The 16,536-nt window shown below is 40.4% G+C and overlaps 1 long non-coding RNA gene across 1 annotated transcript; it reads right to left on the reverse strand.

Annotated features, from left to right (window-relative positions):
* Nucleotides 1-894: 894 nt before the first annotated feature.
* Nucleotides 895-10,536, reverse strand: LOC149442353 (uncharacterized). The gene is made up of 5 exons (XR_016307200.1): nucleotides 10,504-10,536; nucleotides 9,847-9,955; nucleotides 7,627-7,729; nucleotides 4,300-4,372; nucleotides 895-1,039 (listed from the first exon to the last, which is right to left on the reverse strand). It is a non-coding gene; the product is annotated as an uncharacterized LOC149442353 (long non-coding RNA).
* Between the last annotated feature and the right edge of the window lie 6,000 nt (nucleotides 10,537-16,536).

The following is a 16,536-nucleotide window of genomic DNA, read 5'->3' on the forward strand; positions in this document are numbered from 1 at the left end:
CAAGTGGGTGGGTGGGGCTATGGGTATCCCTTTCCCACTTGAGTTATGCGGAACGGTCTTACAGAGCCTTTCAAACTCACCAGGATTTTGATTTCAAGACACTTTTTCTAGTTACCTTAGTAGTTTGTTACTACACGTGGAATGAACGATGTCAGGTTTTCATTTTTAAAAAAGTCCTTCCTGTCGAGGTGGTGGTGCACAACATTCTGTTTGAGGTCGGGAAGATTCAGGGTCTTGAAAAGGACAGGTGGTGGGCATGGACAAAGGCGCAGAGAAATGTCAGGTCCCTGTAAGTGCTGTCAGTCTCTGGGTGCGTGGCTTCTCTTTGTGTCTTTTCATGTCCCATAGATTTTTGTAAGATCAGATTTTTGAAAAAGGCTGCATGCATGGGATAAATGTTTAATCATTTCTTACCTTGATGGTGTGTTTAGGTTGAGTTAGGGTTTGTTGAGATACATTATAAAGATAATAATAATATTAAAATATTAATTCTGCTTATGTTTTTTCCTGGCAAAAAAAAGCCTTTTCCTGTTTTCTATGCTGAAGTAAGCTATTTTTGTTTAATTATATATATCTTAAGATAGAAATCTGAAGAAATACACAACTTCAAAATTAAATGTTTGTGTAAAACTGAACCAGGGCCAGCGCCAGCATTAGGCAGCTACCAGGATCTTGCAAAACAACCTCCCCCTCTTCTTATCTCTATAATATAAGGGTGGGTGTTCTATGGCCCATCAAGGAAGAACTCATGCAGAGCAGACAAGATCAAAAAGTATTTTTCTGAATGTATTTTGCACACATTTTCAAGTACATACTTTCCTTAACAATCAAGTTAGTTTCGTTAGAATTTTTTCTCTATATCTACAATAAAATCACACCCGGACACCAATGCAATTCTGTATTACCAGTTTTATTAATAGAGAAATGAAAACAGGAAAAGCCAGTAATTTTTCTTGCGTATAGACAAAGATGCTTGAGATATACTGATTTATCCAAATGCCTATTGCGTTAGAAAATGGAGGTGTTTTTTAATCTGGAACTAAAAGAAAATACTTCAGTACTAAAACAATCAATTAATTAATCAAAATAATATAAAAAATTATATTTCTTTAAGTCTTCTTTTTATTACATGCCAGCCTCTGGTAAAATAAATCTTAACACAATCACTAAAATTTCATTTAATGTGTTACTGCAATTACAAAAGCGGTTTTCAATTTTATTAAAGCCCAACTAAACCTTACGTTTTTTAGAACTGTAATGCAGTCAGGCTGTGCATACAGTAAAGGATGTGCCATTGCTTTTTATTTTTCAACCTACTAGTCTGCTGCATCATTGCTAAATTTCCTTGTGCTTTCACTACACTGTGGATCTGGATCACTGTTAAACACAAAGTGCAGCAGGTTAGATTCCACCCTCTGCCCAGTAAACAATGCTCATGCTCCCTGATAGGGATTTTCACTGGAGCACTGTGCAGGGGACACATCGGACCACTGCGCTCTATGTTGAGCAGTGGAACAGATCTCCAGCATGATGTCATCAAAGGGACTTTTTGTAAAGCATGCAGGGTACATTAAAAAAGAAAAACACATAATTTACTGTTTATGCAACCTAACTGCACTATAGGAATAAAAAGTTCAACTGAGCTTTGAATTTGTACCTTTCCCAATAATTCCTAATGATTCTGTCATGGAAGCCCTTGTCCAGGTCACTTCCTTTTATGGGGTAACAACTGTCTTCTTGCTGTACCCCTGCAATGTCAGAATCAGGAAGCTGGTCCAAAGAAAATTCCATATATATCAGAGTGAGTGCATACAGACTGGCAATGCTTAAAAGAGAATGGAGATCAGTAGCACTGAGATGCAAAAAAGCATGGAAAAAAGTGAAAACAATATTTTGTGAGAAAAAATGGTGATTGTTTTGGATACACAGTGCTGTTCATTATCCAGTAAGGTTTTCTATATGACTTAAAGGATAAGTTCACCTTTCGTAAAATGTTCACCCATATTCAGGGTGTAATATATAACGTGACAAAAGATGTAACATGTGACATGTGTCCCCATTGTGACAGCTAGCAGGGGATATTTTTCCCCAGCTAGCTGTCACAATTTTTTTAAAAAAAAAGGCAGTGCGAGGCTCTGCCCGCCCAGTCGAATCACTCTTTCACAGTATTCTGTGAATGGGAAAACTACAAGTTCTGAAAGCCTTTGAGGCTGTCGGCTTGTAGTTCTCGATGAACTACCATGGCACTGTTGAGCGCTGTGGTAGTTCATTGATTCGTCATGTCAGTGTAAATCTTCTTGCCCGTACGAGATACAAGCACATAGATACACTGGCCAGTCTGAAGGAGTCCTACTGGCACCAGCAATCTGCTGATCGCTGGTGCAATACTTTCCAGGCTCCTAAAACAAAAAATAGTAAAAGCATGTATTATTTTTTGTTAAAAGGTGAACTTATCCTTTAAGGGTACATTTACACTTGCAAATATACCTGAATATGATTACATTAGAGAACCGCAGTGAGGGTTCCTGGCAATTAGCTGTGGTAAGAAGCCCCTTTGAAAGCAATGGGTGTTTGCCAGTACCCACAGCTAACTGCAGCTGCTCACATGTGATCACTATGCAGCCACGATTAGCTGCGGGAATCAGCAGCCACCCATTGCTTTCAATATGGTTCTGCCTCCTGCTGCTAATCACAGGGAACCCCTGCCGGGCTTATCCCATCTAATCGTGATCAGGTACATTCACAAGTGTACATTCACAAGTGTAAATGTACCCTAAACCTGAACTCCATGTAGACATAGTAGACACAAATTAGTGGATATACTGTATATATTAACTAATCATATATTGTGTTAGTAGCAGTCATTTGCAATCCCCTGTAAATTAGCACTCAGACTGAGGGGTTTCTTTTCATTTAGGATAGAGTAGGGGAAGGTTCTATCCCCTGACAGTTTCTTTGAAAGGGAGAGGAAGCCCCTCAAAAGTGAGGGAATCCCTGGTTGTCACCAAAACTAGTGACCCAATTGGAAGATTTCCCCTCTATTACTGTCCTGGGGAGAATCCAAAATTGAGGATTCTCTTTCACTTTAACTTCTGGTGATAATGTAAACAAATGTAGCAGGCCTATTTATCATTTTTCTTCCACTTCACAATTAGGTGCCACTTTGTGTTGTTCTATCACATAAAATCACAATAAAAGACATTTATGTTTTTGGTTGTAATATGACAAAACAAAATGTGGAAAATTTCAAGGGGTATGAATACTTTTTCAAGGCACTGCAACACTACCCACCTAGGAGTTACTGAGTTTTGGGTCCCCCTAAAGCTCAGCACAGCCAGGCAACACTCATTTTCTTCCACACTTTGCACACAGGAGTCAGTAAACAGCCCTTGAGCTTTATTTTGTGATTTTATTAACGGGTTTAGAACTTGGATAGGGTTGAGGGGTGTATAGGATGCCCAAGCAACTGCAAACTTGAGGACAACTCCTTAGCAATTATGTACAGATGTGGACAAGGATCGTCTCTCCTTTAAGAGCATTCCAGCTCTTTGGTGTACCTTCTCAGAACCCAGATGAATCCTCCTCTTCACCCAGCTGCACTGAGGGTATTCCCAGGGCAAGGGGACCCAGAAACTGCAAACAGCACAGCAGTCCTGGATGAGAAGCTAGTTAGGTTTTCCACCTGACTGCCCTCTCCCCTTATCCGGCCTAGGGGGTGTAAGGGTACTCACACTGTCCCTCCTGTCAGCTTGTTGGGTTGGTGGCTGCCTTCCCTGCTGCTCTTAGGAGACGGTGGTGCAGTGGAGCTTACTCTTCAAGTACCTGCCTGTAGGTAGGCCCCGTCCCTGGGCCTCTTCCCAGGCTCCACACTCCAGCCTTCACACTATCTTCCACCTGACACTGACCCCTTTCCTCCCAGGCTCTGGGATACTTAAGGGGTTGCCTTGCATTACACAAATAGAGGATAAAGCTCCCTACCGGGGCATAGACAGCGATAAAAGCCTGACAGATGTTCTGCTCCCTCTCTACTCTATCCAAAACTAAACAAAAGATTGCTTTTAGTTATACTTTTAACTGTAACGGATGAAGTGGTGTCATACTCCTGGGTTTACTGTGTAAATCTGAGGACTGAATGGGCTGAAATGTAAACCATTTGGCAGGCAGAACACCTCTCATACAGTATAGGCATTTCATTTCTGTATCTATATGTTTGCCTTGAGTTCAGGTTTAAGCTTTTATTCATACTTACATGCTGTAATTACATTCGATAAGTTAGATGTGAATACAATAATAAAATACCTTAAATGTATTAATGCCAAGTGTAAGTGACAGATTCAATTATGACATTGATTGCTATTTCTTACAGTTGAATCTGGGAAGATAAAAAAAATAAATAACAAAAACAGAACCTTAAAGTGTATATCAGTGGGAATTTTTTGTAATAAAAAGCACATACGGTACATCTCTGCAATACATACACATTTTTTCTATGCTTTATACCTTTAAATGCCCTGAAAGTGCAGAGAAGTACCTGTTGGTTTGTTAGAAATTCACTGAGCTCTTAAGATCTGTTGATTGAGTGTTGCCAGACCTGTCCAGTATCTTTTGCTATAAAGTCTAATTGTTCTGTAGTCCAACATAAGAACCAGGAGGGTTAAAAAGCCTTTTTAAGACAACACAGTAAGTGTACAGAAGACACAAGACAGCTTTGAATTTGTGACACCATCAACAGGCATTTTTAGTGTTAGCATTTCCATGCACTGTAAACACTGTAAACATCAGAATTTTGCAGCTGCTAAGCCCCAAACTGGCACATCAGTGTACCTAGCAGTATGCTATCCCTTTTTGCAGTGCTAGCTTTCGATGCCCTGGGCATAAATCCAAATGTTTTACTGCTGTAAGGTGTGTGGGTAGGTGCAGTGTGGTGCAGCGGCAGTAGCTACACAGAGTCCAGGTACAGTAACCAGAACTTTTATTGAAGGCAAAGTTCAATGGTAAAACAGCCCAGCGGGAAGGCACCCACTTGGAACACTCACAGGTTTTAACAGCAATGAGGAATGGAGAAGGTCTCAGATTTGTCAACAGTGTATGTCTCAGAGGGCAGAATGCAGCCTGGCTGGTCTAGGCCCAAATGGGAGAATTCCAGGAAGGATGGTGTGTCCCTATCCTGTCCCTACTTGTCTAGAACCTTTCCCTATCGCTATTTACTTTCACAGTCAGATAAGTGACCTGACCCTACGCTGTCCACTCACAAAATGCACGACAAGCTCGGGAGCTGGGATCCTAAATAGACTCTGCCAGACCCTAGATGGCCATCAGAGTCACATGGGGTGGAAGCATCCAACCAGATTGCTTCCCCAGTGACCCAGGAAACCATAGAGGAGTATGTTCCTCTTGACTTCCTCTCCCACTGTAATGCTTCTGTGATTGCATTCCACCTACAGTGGAGAAAATAGACTGCATCTAACTACAGGTGCAGTGCTATCTCCAAAGTAAATTTAGCTCCATTGTACCAGAACTGTGCTCATAGATACAGTATACCAGAATCACGACAGAACTGTGCCATGACACCAGAACTACAGATGGACGCATTTACTGATTTCAGAACAGCTCTTTCTTACATATGAGTGATAATAGATTTGTTGTTTTGCTGCATTTCCAAGCTGCATGTAAATATGCCATATCTTCTATACATATTCTAGGTGCCAAGCTGTTTCTGGCCACAGTACATTTGAGTCTAGAACATCTGGAACAAGCAGGTCACAGACCAGGTCAGTAACTCAGGTCACTTTGACAAACCCGCACTGTGCTGTGGATTGTGATGTCACAGTCTGCAGTATGGAAGCTAAAGGTAAGGCGAGTATATTTAATAGCCTTTTTTTCCCCCACAGGTTTTTTATACTTTAATACAGCATTTTGGTATGAGGGTGAGAGGCCCTGATTGAATATGCAGATCTTGTTTGTTAGTGCAGAGTCCACTTTAAAGGATAACAGCTAAGACACACCAAAATGTTTGAGCCGAAATTAAGTTTTATTCCACACATAAATTGGATACAATATTCAATGCATTTCGATGAACAGGCATCACCTCTTCATAAGGGGGTTCTCACTTTCTGACCCCACATCACTATAAGCGCTGATGAAGGGGTGATGTCTGTCCCCAAAATGTGTTGGTTTTGTATCCAATTTGTAGTTGGAATAAAACATTTTCAGACTCAAACATTTCAAAGTGCCTTCAATTCTCACATTCCTATATAGTCTTCAGTACCCAAGGAGATTTCAGCAATCTCCTGATGCTTGGAATCCACCTACTTAAAGCACATAGCATTTTTGATGAGATTGCTGCTACTGTGTTCTTGGGTCAACGGATCTGCTGTGATTATTACAAAGTTTTATACACTTTATAAGATCTGCCACATAAATAACTGTACTGACTGACTGACTAGAAACTACAAGTCTAAAGCACTATTTAAAAAATTATATGGGAATAGAACATGTTACAGAAAGCATAGTAAGTTATATACACTCTTAGTATGCAAGAGTGTGATTCAGAAATGTAGACTTCATTAACTCATAGAAGTCAGGCAAGCATAATCTATAAACTGATCTCATTGCAGAAAACTAAATTCTAGCAGACTTCTATAAGCTTCTGTACTTTGCGCGTTCACTAAAGGAAATCATATGTGGTATTTTGGTTATGTGACACATTTTTCCAAAATGTCACATTATGCTGAAAATGTCAATTCACTATTCTGTTTACAAGGTACTTGCCGTAAAAAGAAAAAATGCTCAGTAAATATCACATAAAACAGTGTTACAGTCATCTCACTAAACAAAATAAACAAATAAATGTGTTAAATAAGTAGTGGCCCAGGCATGCGATATTCAAGTAATGTATGAAACTTCACCCAGTTGTCAAGGAGCCAGCAGCCGTCAGCATCCTTAACAACCAGTAAATAGCTGGTTGTTAAGGAGTTGGCACCCGCCACATGCTTAACAACCAGTGACTCATCTACTGTCAGCAGGATTCCTTGCTGACAGCAGAATATAAACAAAAGAAAATTGAAAAAAAAGCATGGGAGCCAATCAATCCATAGGTCATTTGGGTCTGGTAAAGATTTTGAGGGGGACCCCCCCCCCACCAAAATTGTTTTTAAAAAATGGCGTGGGTTCCCCCAAAATCCAGACCCTTATCTGAGCATGCATCCTGGTAGGTCGGGAAAGGGGTGATGAGCGAATGCCCCCCCATTCCTTCTGAACCTACTAGGCCACATGCTCTCAACATGGGGGGCTGCTTTACCAGGGGGGACCCCAGGAAAATCACCTTGTCTCCATGTTGATGAGGACGAGGGCATCTTCCCCACAACCCTGACTGTGGTTGTGGGGGTGCAAGGGGGTAACTTATCAGAATTTAAAAGCCCCCTTTAACAAGCATGTGTTTGGCCTAGGGCCTAGGCAAGGTCTGGGATCTTTGAGTGTCTCCTGTATAACAGGGTATGTAAGACCAGCTCTTTTGGGGCAGCAGGGATATTTTGCTTTTTATATTTTGGAATTTTTAGCTGACAGTAAGTAGTAACTTTAATAAACAAACATAAATGAGTTTCAGAGTTATGAGAATCAACTTACACTTTGCAACACTGCATTTGACCACTGATATAGCATGAGCAGGACTCACAATCTTTTACAAAACTACTGCCAAGATCATGCCATTCTCCATTATGAAGACAACCTGAAAATAAAATGTTATTTTTATTAACTGTAGTAGTATTAGTGAAGATGGTGTACTCTTCTATGTATTCAAAGAGTTCAATAGTTGTGTAATGGGAGGGAGAAAAAAAATAGTATATTTTGTTCATAAAATATTTTGAAAGATCGTGTTCCTCTTGGTAGATTAAAATTTAATAAAAATGTGCTAATACACTATAAAACATAGAGACATAGAAGAGTGATGGCAGAAAAAAGATCTAGTGGTCCATCGAGTCTGCCTGTTTTGGGTTTTTTTTAATTTATACATGCATTTGTTTTCTATGGAAAGCTATTTAGTCTGGTTGAGGAAATTGTGGGGGGAATCTAAGCTGGCCATATAAAGTGGGATTGTGATTGATCAAAAAAACATTTTCAATACTTTGCGATTGCAGCATCATCCTTGTGCAGTTAACTATATTGGGCAAATTTACAAAACAGTAAATGTGATATTCATCAAACATTCATTGCAGGTAACTCACTAGCTGTAAGTGAATGTTTGCTGAATGTCATATTCATTGATTTATAAATATATCCCTGTATATTCTATATTAAAGGATGAATTCACTTTAAAAAAATATAAATAAATATATAAACATTATTTTGCAGTTAATAAAATGTGCATCTATTATTTTTTGTTCTTGGGAGCCTGTAAACCTGTACACCCTCGATTAGCAGATTGTGGGTGCAATGGCAGTCTCTTGCAGACCATCAGTACACTGTCTGCCCATACCTGTGATATGGGCAGGCTCTTACTGCAGTCCAGGAAGATCACCAGCACACTCGCAGTAAATTGAGAACTACAAGTCATCAGCTGCTAAGGCTGATTGTACTTGTAGGCATTCATTCACAAGAAACTGTGAATGAATGAGGCTGTGTGGGCAAAGCCCCGCACAGTTGTGTTAGTTTCAAATTGTGACAGTGGGAGTAGGGAGAAGAACCCCCGGCCACTGTCACCGGGATGGGGGGAGAGAGGAGAGAGGCTGCAGTTGCTGGAACATGTTGCATGTTTCACAGTAAAAATGGGTGGAGCAGGTAACATGTTCCAAAAGGTGAACTTATCCTTTAACTTACCTATTGAAGTAAATCTAAGCCTTTCCAACAGTACAAAAGTACAGGTGCATATATTTGCAGGTTCAAATGCACAGTAAGGTCTTGTCCACACCATAATAAACTTTATTAAGCTCACAGGTGTATCTATCAGGATCTAATTTGATTGGGGAGCTGAATTACTGCTTTGGTTGAAGATTTGCTGTCAGCTCACTAATATCCAGAACACAGAGTCCTTTTATAAAACAGTAAAATGGACTTAGCACATCTAATCTTCCCTTCTAAATAATAAAAGGCACAATTACAAAGCACAGAATTGTGCTTTCCCAATGTGCCTACTGCTTTATTTAATTTTGGACCTCAAAGCAAGTGAAGCAATTCTGGGCACTACACATTATCTATTAACTATGTATACTTTAGAACTAATAGCAGCCTTAAAATTTTAATGAATCAAGTAAAAGTGTGTACGAATGAGAAAAAAAATATACAGATGCACAGAGTGCTGCATTTTATACTTGGGAAAGGTAAATGAAGGAATCACTACAGTAAACTGGAATATAGAGGAAGGGTAACACACTGGTTACCATGATTGCATAAAATTCCCCTCTACTCTTTGGATATTTTATGCCGGGTACACAAGCTTAATTTTTGTACACCGAGGTGCTTTGTGGTTTATCATTAAGTTTTGGTGGCGTTTGACATCCAGATATCCACATCTGTCATTTCTCTCATAATCGAAGAACCTCTGAATTCATAGTTTTTGGCTTCACATTTGGATTCCCTTATTTTTTCAATTTGTGGTGACACATAAGAGTTTGATATATTTGCATTGCATTATTGTATTGCACATACATTTTAATTTATCTTAGCGCTGCACTATTGTTTTGTGATGTTTATTATATTATGTATTATGGTATTGTGCTAGTTGCTATGTTTTTTAACATCCAACGGAGTCCTAGCGTGTTTTTTTTTTGGTTCTCAGTTCTCTCTTTTATACTGAAATGGATGTTCTGGCTTTGGATGAATCATAAGTTAGGAATTATTTGCACTTACCTTTGGTGTTTCCACCATCTTTTGATTCTTGGGGAGCAATGAGATCACAAGCTGCATTACATGTGGACACCAATACCGCAGCACAGAGTAGAGCAGCGAAAAAGTATTTCTAGAATTAGAATGTACTAGTCAAACCTTACAGCTACCACAAACGTTATCTACACCTTGTGTTTAAATAGACACAGCAAGTATTTAACACTTCTAGAATGTGTACCCATAAAAGAAATGCAGTGATGAGTCAATGAAAGAAAAATAAACACAGTAAAAAATAATGAGATATCTATACGGGCAGCACAGTGGCTAAATGGTTAGCACTTCCGCCTGGCAGTACTAGCGTCGTTGGTTCAAATCCCAGTCACGGCACCTCCTACCTGGAGTTTGCATGTTCTCCCTGTGGCTGCGTGGGTTTCCTCTGGGTACTCTGGTTTCCTCCCACACTCCAAAGACATGCTGGTAGGTTAATTGGATCCTGTCTAAACTGGCCCTTGTATATGAATGTGAGTTAGGGACCTTAGATTGTACACCCCTTGAGGGTTAGGGACTGATGTGAATGTACAATATATATATATGTAAAGCGCTGCTTAAATTGATGGCACTATATAAGTACCTGCAATAAATAAAATATACAGTATATTAGCTAAAGATATATAGACATACCATTGTAAGCTGTTGTAATTTTCCGTATCTGCAACTGACTATTGCAATCATTTCACCAAGTTATTTATATGTAGTGCATTATGTAATAATTAATAGGGTGGCTGGGAAATTTACCAGTATATTTCCATTATCCCGTTACAAGTCAATTAATTGTACTCTTCCGTTTCGGATGTTTGTTGTATGTGATTATTTTGACTACATTAAATGCAAATACAGTATTAATCAGTTACTGTGTTTTAATCTTTTAAAAGGAACAATATTTGTTAATTAAATGATAAAAACCTGTTTTGATAGCAAAGAATGATCAGGATAAATTGCATGGATGTCTGACTGGCTTTTAGTGGATAATCCTGGTGTGAAGTGATAGATCAAGTCAGCTAAGACTCTGTGTGGCAGATCAGTAATGCAAGTGTGAAGGTCAAAGCCTAAGAATGCTCCTGCGGTGGTGGTGTCATTGAAAGGAAAAATGCCCCTGCAACACTGGTGTCACCTGAAGGAAAATGTCCCTGCATCTGTTTTGTCATTGGAAGGAAACATGCCTTTGCATTGGCGGTGTCACTGGAAGAAAAAATGCTCTTGCATCAACATTGTCGCTGGCAGGTAAAATATACTTGTGCCCTGGTTACCACTGAAATAAAAAGCCCCTGCATCAGTGGTGCCACTGGAAGGAAAAAATGCTCCTATGTTAGTGAATGGAGGGAAAATGCCCCTGAATATTTGGTGTCAATGGAAGGAAAAATGTCCATGCATCCATTATGTCACTGAAAGGAAAAATGCCCCAGTGTTGGTGGTATCACAGGTGGGAAAAATGTCCCAGTGGCAGTGGTATCACAGGAAGGAAATATATCCCAATGTTGGTGCTGTCACAGGTGGGAAAAATGCCCCAGTGGCAGTGATATTCCAAGAAGGAGAAATGTCTCAATGTCAGTGCTCAAAGCACTTTAACCGCCTCCTGCCCGCCATATAAGGAAATGATGGATGCAAGGTGGTTCTCTTGTTCTGGGAGGATGTCATATGATGTCTTCCCACTCTAACCGTGCGTGCACAGCTCCAGGGGCATGCAGTGCGGCTATCACCGAACACGCGGATCACCGATCAACGTAAAGAGCTGAAGACGTTGACTCGGTCATGTGATCAGCTGTGTCCAATCACAGCTGATCGCATGTAAATAAGGAAATGCCGGTTATCGGCATCTCTCTCCGTCAGAGCTGTCACGCTGATCATATGACCCCCCAATTAAGAGTGGTCAACCAGCACTTGTGTATCAATTCAAGATATCCAGCTTTCCTCAAAACCACGTCAAACGATCAGTGCCATATATGAGTGCTGCCTTTCAGTGCCCATCAGTGCTGCCTGTCAATGGCCATCAGTGCCACCTACCAGTGCCTCTATATCAGTGCCCATCAGTGCAGCCTTTCAGTGCCCATTACTGCAGCCTCATTAGCTCACATCAGTGAAGGAGAAAAATCACTTATTTACAAACTGAAATAGGCGAAACATAATATTACACTGGAAACATTCTTTGAACAAGTACAACCAATAATGTCTGGATATTGAAGTGTATTTCTTTTATTAATTATTTTAAATTGATTCACCAATTAATATTGTAAATTTTAGTTTTTGTCATTGCCCTATCATTGTATGGCACCCTTAAAATCCCGTTATCTTCCCTTAATGTGGGGAGGTTCCGCCTTTTTTCCCCTTTCTTGTTTTATATATATATATATATATATATATATATATATATATTTGGGGATTAACAGCAACCTGGAAAAAAATGTATACAATGCAGAGAGTGCATTGAGAAATAGTAAATCAAGGGGACAACTACAGTAAGCCTGATTACTTACCGGTACTTTGTTTGTGAAAAAACTCCCAATATACTTTAGGCAAGGTGCTCTGTTGGCATTTCTTGACAAGAAACTCTCTCTGACACAATCCTTTTATAGCAAACCAAGACTTAATTTTGTCATCTTGAAACTTGTTGAAGGCTGAAGTAAGTGAATGAAAAGGGGCTTCTGCAAACTAGATGACAACCCCCCTCTGTCCTTTAAATCTCTGAGAAAAAAAAGGGTTCTTTTCTGCGACCTGATGTATTCAATCACATTATGTAAATATCTTCAGTACTCTCTTTCAGCTCTGGTTCACGTATATGCGGTGCGGGAAATGCTGCGAATCCTGAGCATTTCCTGCACCGCATTGAAATTGCACTCTGTTCACGAGATCTGTCATGAGTGTCAATGTTAAATTAATGACACTCCAAAACAGGTCATAAAACGCATTGCAATCCAATTCTGGTGCAGCCAAAAAAAAGATGCCTTCACCTTTTCATGCGTGTGCAGTGCAAATTCAGATTGCACTGCAAAGAATCACATGTGATTTGAACAGAAATGCAATGCAATTCCTATCCAAATCACATGCGATTTCCCACACCACTAGAGCGTGAACCTAGGCTCAAACTGAATTGGCTGTTCCTGAGCTGGTTTTGACCGAATTATCAATAGGAAATACTTTGCATATGCACTATATTGCCAAAAGTATTGGGACCAGGGGCGGACTGACAACTCATGGGGCCCCCGTGCAATAGGGGATCATGGGGCCCCTGTGTCCTTGCCCAAACTCTTTGTTTTTTGTTTTTGTTTTGAGCACTTATTATATTTGTATTTATACTTGGGATACTAAGCATATTTCATAAGACAAACTCCAAAAAGCCTATGAAAAAGGTACCAGGGGCATCTCATGGGGCCCCCTACTGACCCCAGGCCCTCGGGCTTTGCCCGAGTTTCCAAATGGTCAGTCTGCCCCTGATTGGGATGCCTACCTTTACACGCACATGAACTTTAATGGCATCCCAGTCTTAATCCATAGGGTTCAATCTTGAGTTTGTCCACCCTTTGCAGCTATAACAGCTTCAACTCTTCTGGGCAGGCTGTCAAGGAGTGTGTCTATGGTAATGTTTGACCATTCTTTAGAAGTGCATTTGTGTGGTCGGGCACTGATGTTGGACAAGAAGGCCTGACTCACAGTCTCTGCTCTAATTCATCCCAAAGATGTTCTGTCGGGTTGAGGTCAGAACTCTGTGCAGGCAAGTCAAGTTCCTCCACCCCAAACTTACTCATCCATGTCTTTATGGACCTTGCTTTGTACACTGGAGCACAGTCATGTTGGAACAGGAAGGGGCCATCCCCAAACTTTTCCTACAAAGTTGGGAGCATGAAATTGTCCAAAATGTCTTGGTATGCTGACATCTTAAGAGTTCCCTTCACTGGAATTAAGGGGCCAAGCCCAACCCCTGAAAAACAACCGCACACCATAATCCCCCCTCCACCAAACTTTACACTTGGCACAATGCAGTCAGGCAAGAATCGTTATCCTGACAACTGCCAATCCCAAACATGTCCATCAGATTGCCAGACACAGAAGCGTGATTTCTCACTCCAGAGAACGCATCTCCACTGTTCTAGAGTCCAGTGGCAGTGTGCTTTACACCACTGAATTTGACACTTTGCATTGCACTTGGTGATGTAAGGCTTGGATGCAGCTGCTTGGCCATGGAAACCCATTCCATGAAGCTCACTATGTACTGTTGTTGTGCTAATCTGAAGGCCACATGAAGTTTGGAGGTCTTTAGCTATGGACTCTGCAGACAGTTGGCACTTCTGCACACTGAGCGCTTCAGCATGTGCTGACCCCGCTCTGTCATTTTTTGTGGCCTACCATTTTGTTGTTCCCAGTTGCTTCCACTTTGCCATAATACCACTAACAGTTGACTGTGGAATATTTAGTAGTAAGGAAATTTCACAGATGGATTTATTGCACAGGTGAAAACCTATCACGGTACCATGCTTGAATTCACTGAGCTCCTGAGAGCGACCCATTCTTTCACAAAAGTTTGTAAAAGCAGTGTGCATGTCCAGGTGCTTGATTCTATACACATGTGGCCATGGAGGTTGATTGGAACACTGGAATCTAATGATTTGGAGGGGTGTCCCAATACTTTTGGTGATATAGTGTACCTTTGGGGTTTGCACCTACTTCCGATTGTTAAGCAGGCCAAAGACCATAAGCTTTGGCCTGCTCAGCAATCATAAAATTGATATTTTTGTTAGTTGATAATAAAAGTAAGTATATGATTATGTATGTTTTATTTGTGCAAAGTTGAAAAAAAAAGTTTCTTTATTAAAAAGATCATTTTAAAAAAAGACCATATGCTGCATTACATGCAGACACCAATACTGCGGCACAAGGCAGTGAAAATACATTTCTAGAATTAGAATGCAAAAATCAAACCTCTTAAAAGTTACCATATATTTTGTCTGCACCCTTGTGAGTGTTGCATATACAGTATGTTATGGACACAGCATGTATTCAGTACTCCTAAAATGAGTACCAGGAAAACAAATGCAGTGATACATTACACTGGTAAACAAAATTTAAAAAAAATCTTCTGTCAGAGAAATGAACAGGGGTTATTCTAGTTCTGTTTTTGGTTGTGAACTCAGATATCTGCTTAGAAATTCTCCATCACGTAACGTTTTGGAGTGACATCCAGTTTAAATTTACACTATGTTGCTTATATTTACAATATGCGTATATAGGTGTATATTGTAACGTAGTCTTCTAAAAGGTATTTGTATATGATTATCTGCTGTGTTGTGCCTCAGGAACATCCCTCTTAAGGGTCCAACAATAGTCTGCAAGCATACTGGAGCTAAACTTATCCTGGTACCTATTTTCCATTACTGAAATATCTTGATGAAACGGTTTCCCATGTTCCTAGATTTGCAGGGAAAAAATCCAGGTGTGAATCCAAGAAGTGCATTTTCAAAGACATGTTACATCCCAGTTTCTGGTAAGAGTATCCACTAATTCTGCATAGTTGTCTGCCTTGTAATTTCCCAAGAAGTCGCGGCAAACAGTCTTAAAGGACTCCCATGCAGCTCTTTCAGTTTCATTCAAATGACCGTCAAAGTTTTCATCTTTCATCAGTTTCCTAATGTCAGGTCCTACAAAGATCCCTTCTTTGATCTTCGCTTCACTGATCCTTGGAAATGTCTTTCTTAGATATGCAAATCCAAGTCCACTTCTGTCCATCGCTTTTACAAAGTTCTTCATAAGACCCAACTTTATATGGAGTGGAGGTAGATATACTTTATTCAGCTCCACATGTGGGTCATGTACAACATTTTTCTGTCCTGGGACTAGTGATGTTCTCTTTGGCTACTGTTTCCGGATGTAATGATTTCTCCTGTCCCTACTGTCCCACTCACACAGAAATACATGACTCAGCATAACGCTTGAGCTTTCCTAACCTCTGTACAGGATGGAAACTTCTGCAGTGCAGTTCTGTTCCAGTTGCTGTGGGAGATGGAATGTCCACATAGGGAGTCCATATGTCCATAGGGAGTGCCGACATCTCCCTCGCAGCTAGAGGCATTTCCCACTTATAACAGGTACACCCTACGGACTGGCTGCTCGCTGACTGTAAATTCCATTGCTCGTGGTAACCACACATATAACTTGCATTAAGTTGACTCTTTAACATGTTAACTCTTTATATCCCATGTGCAAATGACTCAAGCTGTAGACTAAGGTGTCCTTTTAAGAAACAGAGATCAGCGGCGATCCTGAGGATCGTTGCTGATCTCCAATCATTAGTGGTTTAGGAAACATGTTCTCCACTGATCATCTCAGCACACAGATGGCCAATATATGAAAGAGCGATGTCAGCCCTTCACTGGCGATCTGTGTTCTCCCTCCAGATTCTCCAGCCCAGAGCTGGAGAATCAGAGGAACTGCAAACAAAGCAGCGGTAATTTACTGCTTAGTAAATGGTGTTTGACTGATCTCTTACTGTAATCTCGCGAGATTATAGTAACAGCAGCCATTTTCCAGCATTCAAAGTGTTTGTAGATCGCTTCACTCTTCATTCGGAGAAGCGATCTACACCGCTTCATAAAAAGACATTCAGAGGAAAACTCCCTCCTCTGAGAATGCCGGAGAACTGAGCAGCAGTCATTTACCACTGCATGA

This window comes from Staurois parvus, unplaced genomic scaffold, assembly GCF_062004578.1.
Source record: "Staurois parvus isolate SC_StPar_1 unplaced genomic scaffold, SC_StPar_1.0 ptg000894l, whole genome shotgun sequence".
NCBI classification, from domain to species: domain Eukaryota; kingdom Metazoa; phylum Chordata; class Amphibia; order Anura; family Ranidae; genus Staurois; species Staurois parvus.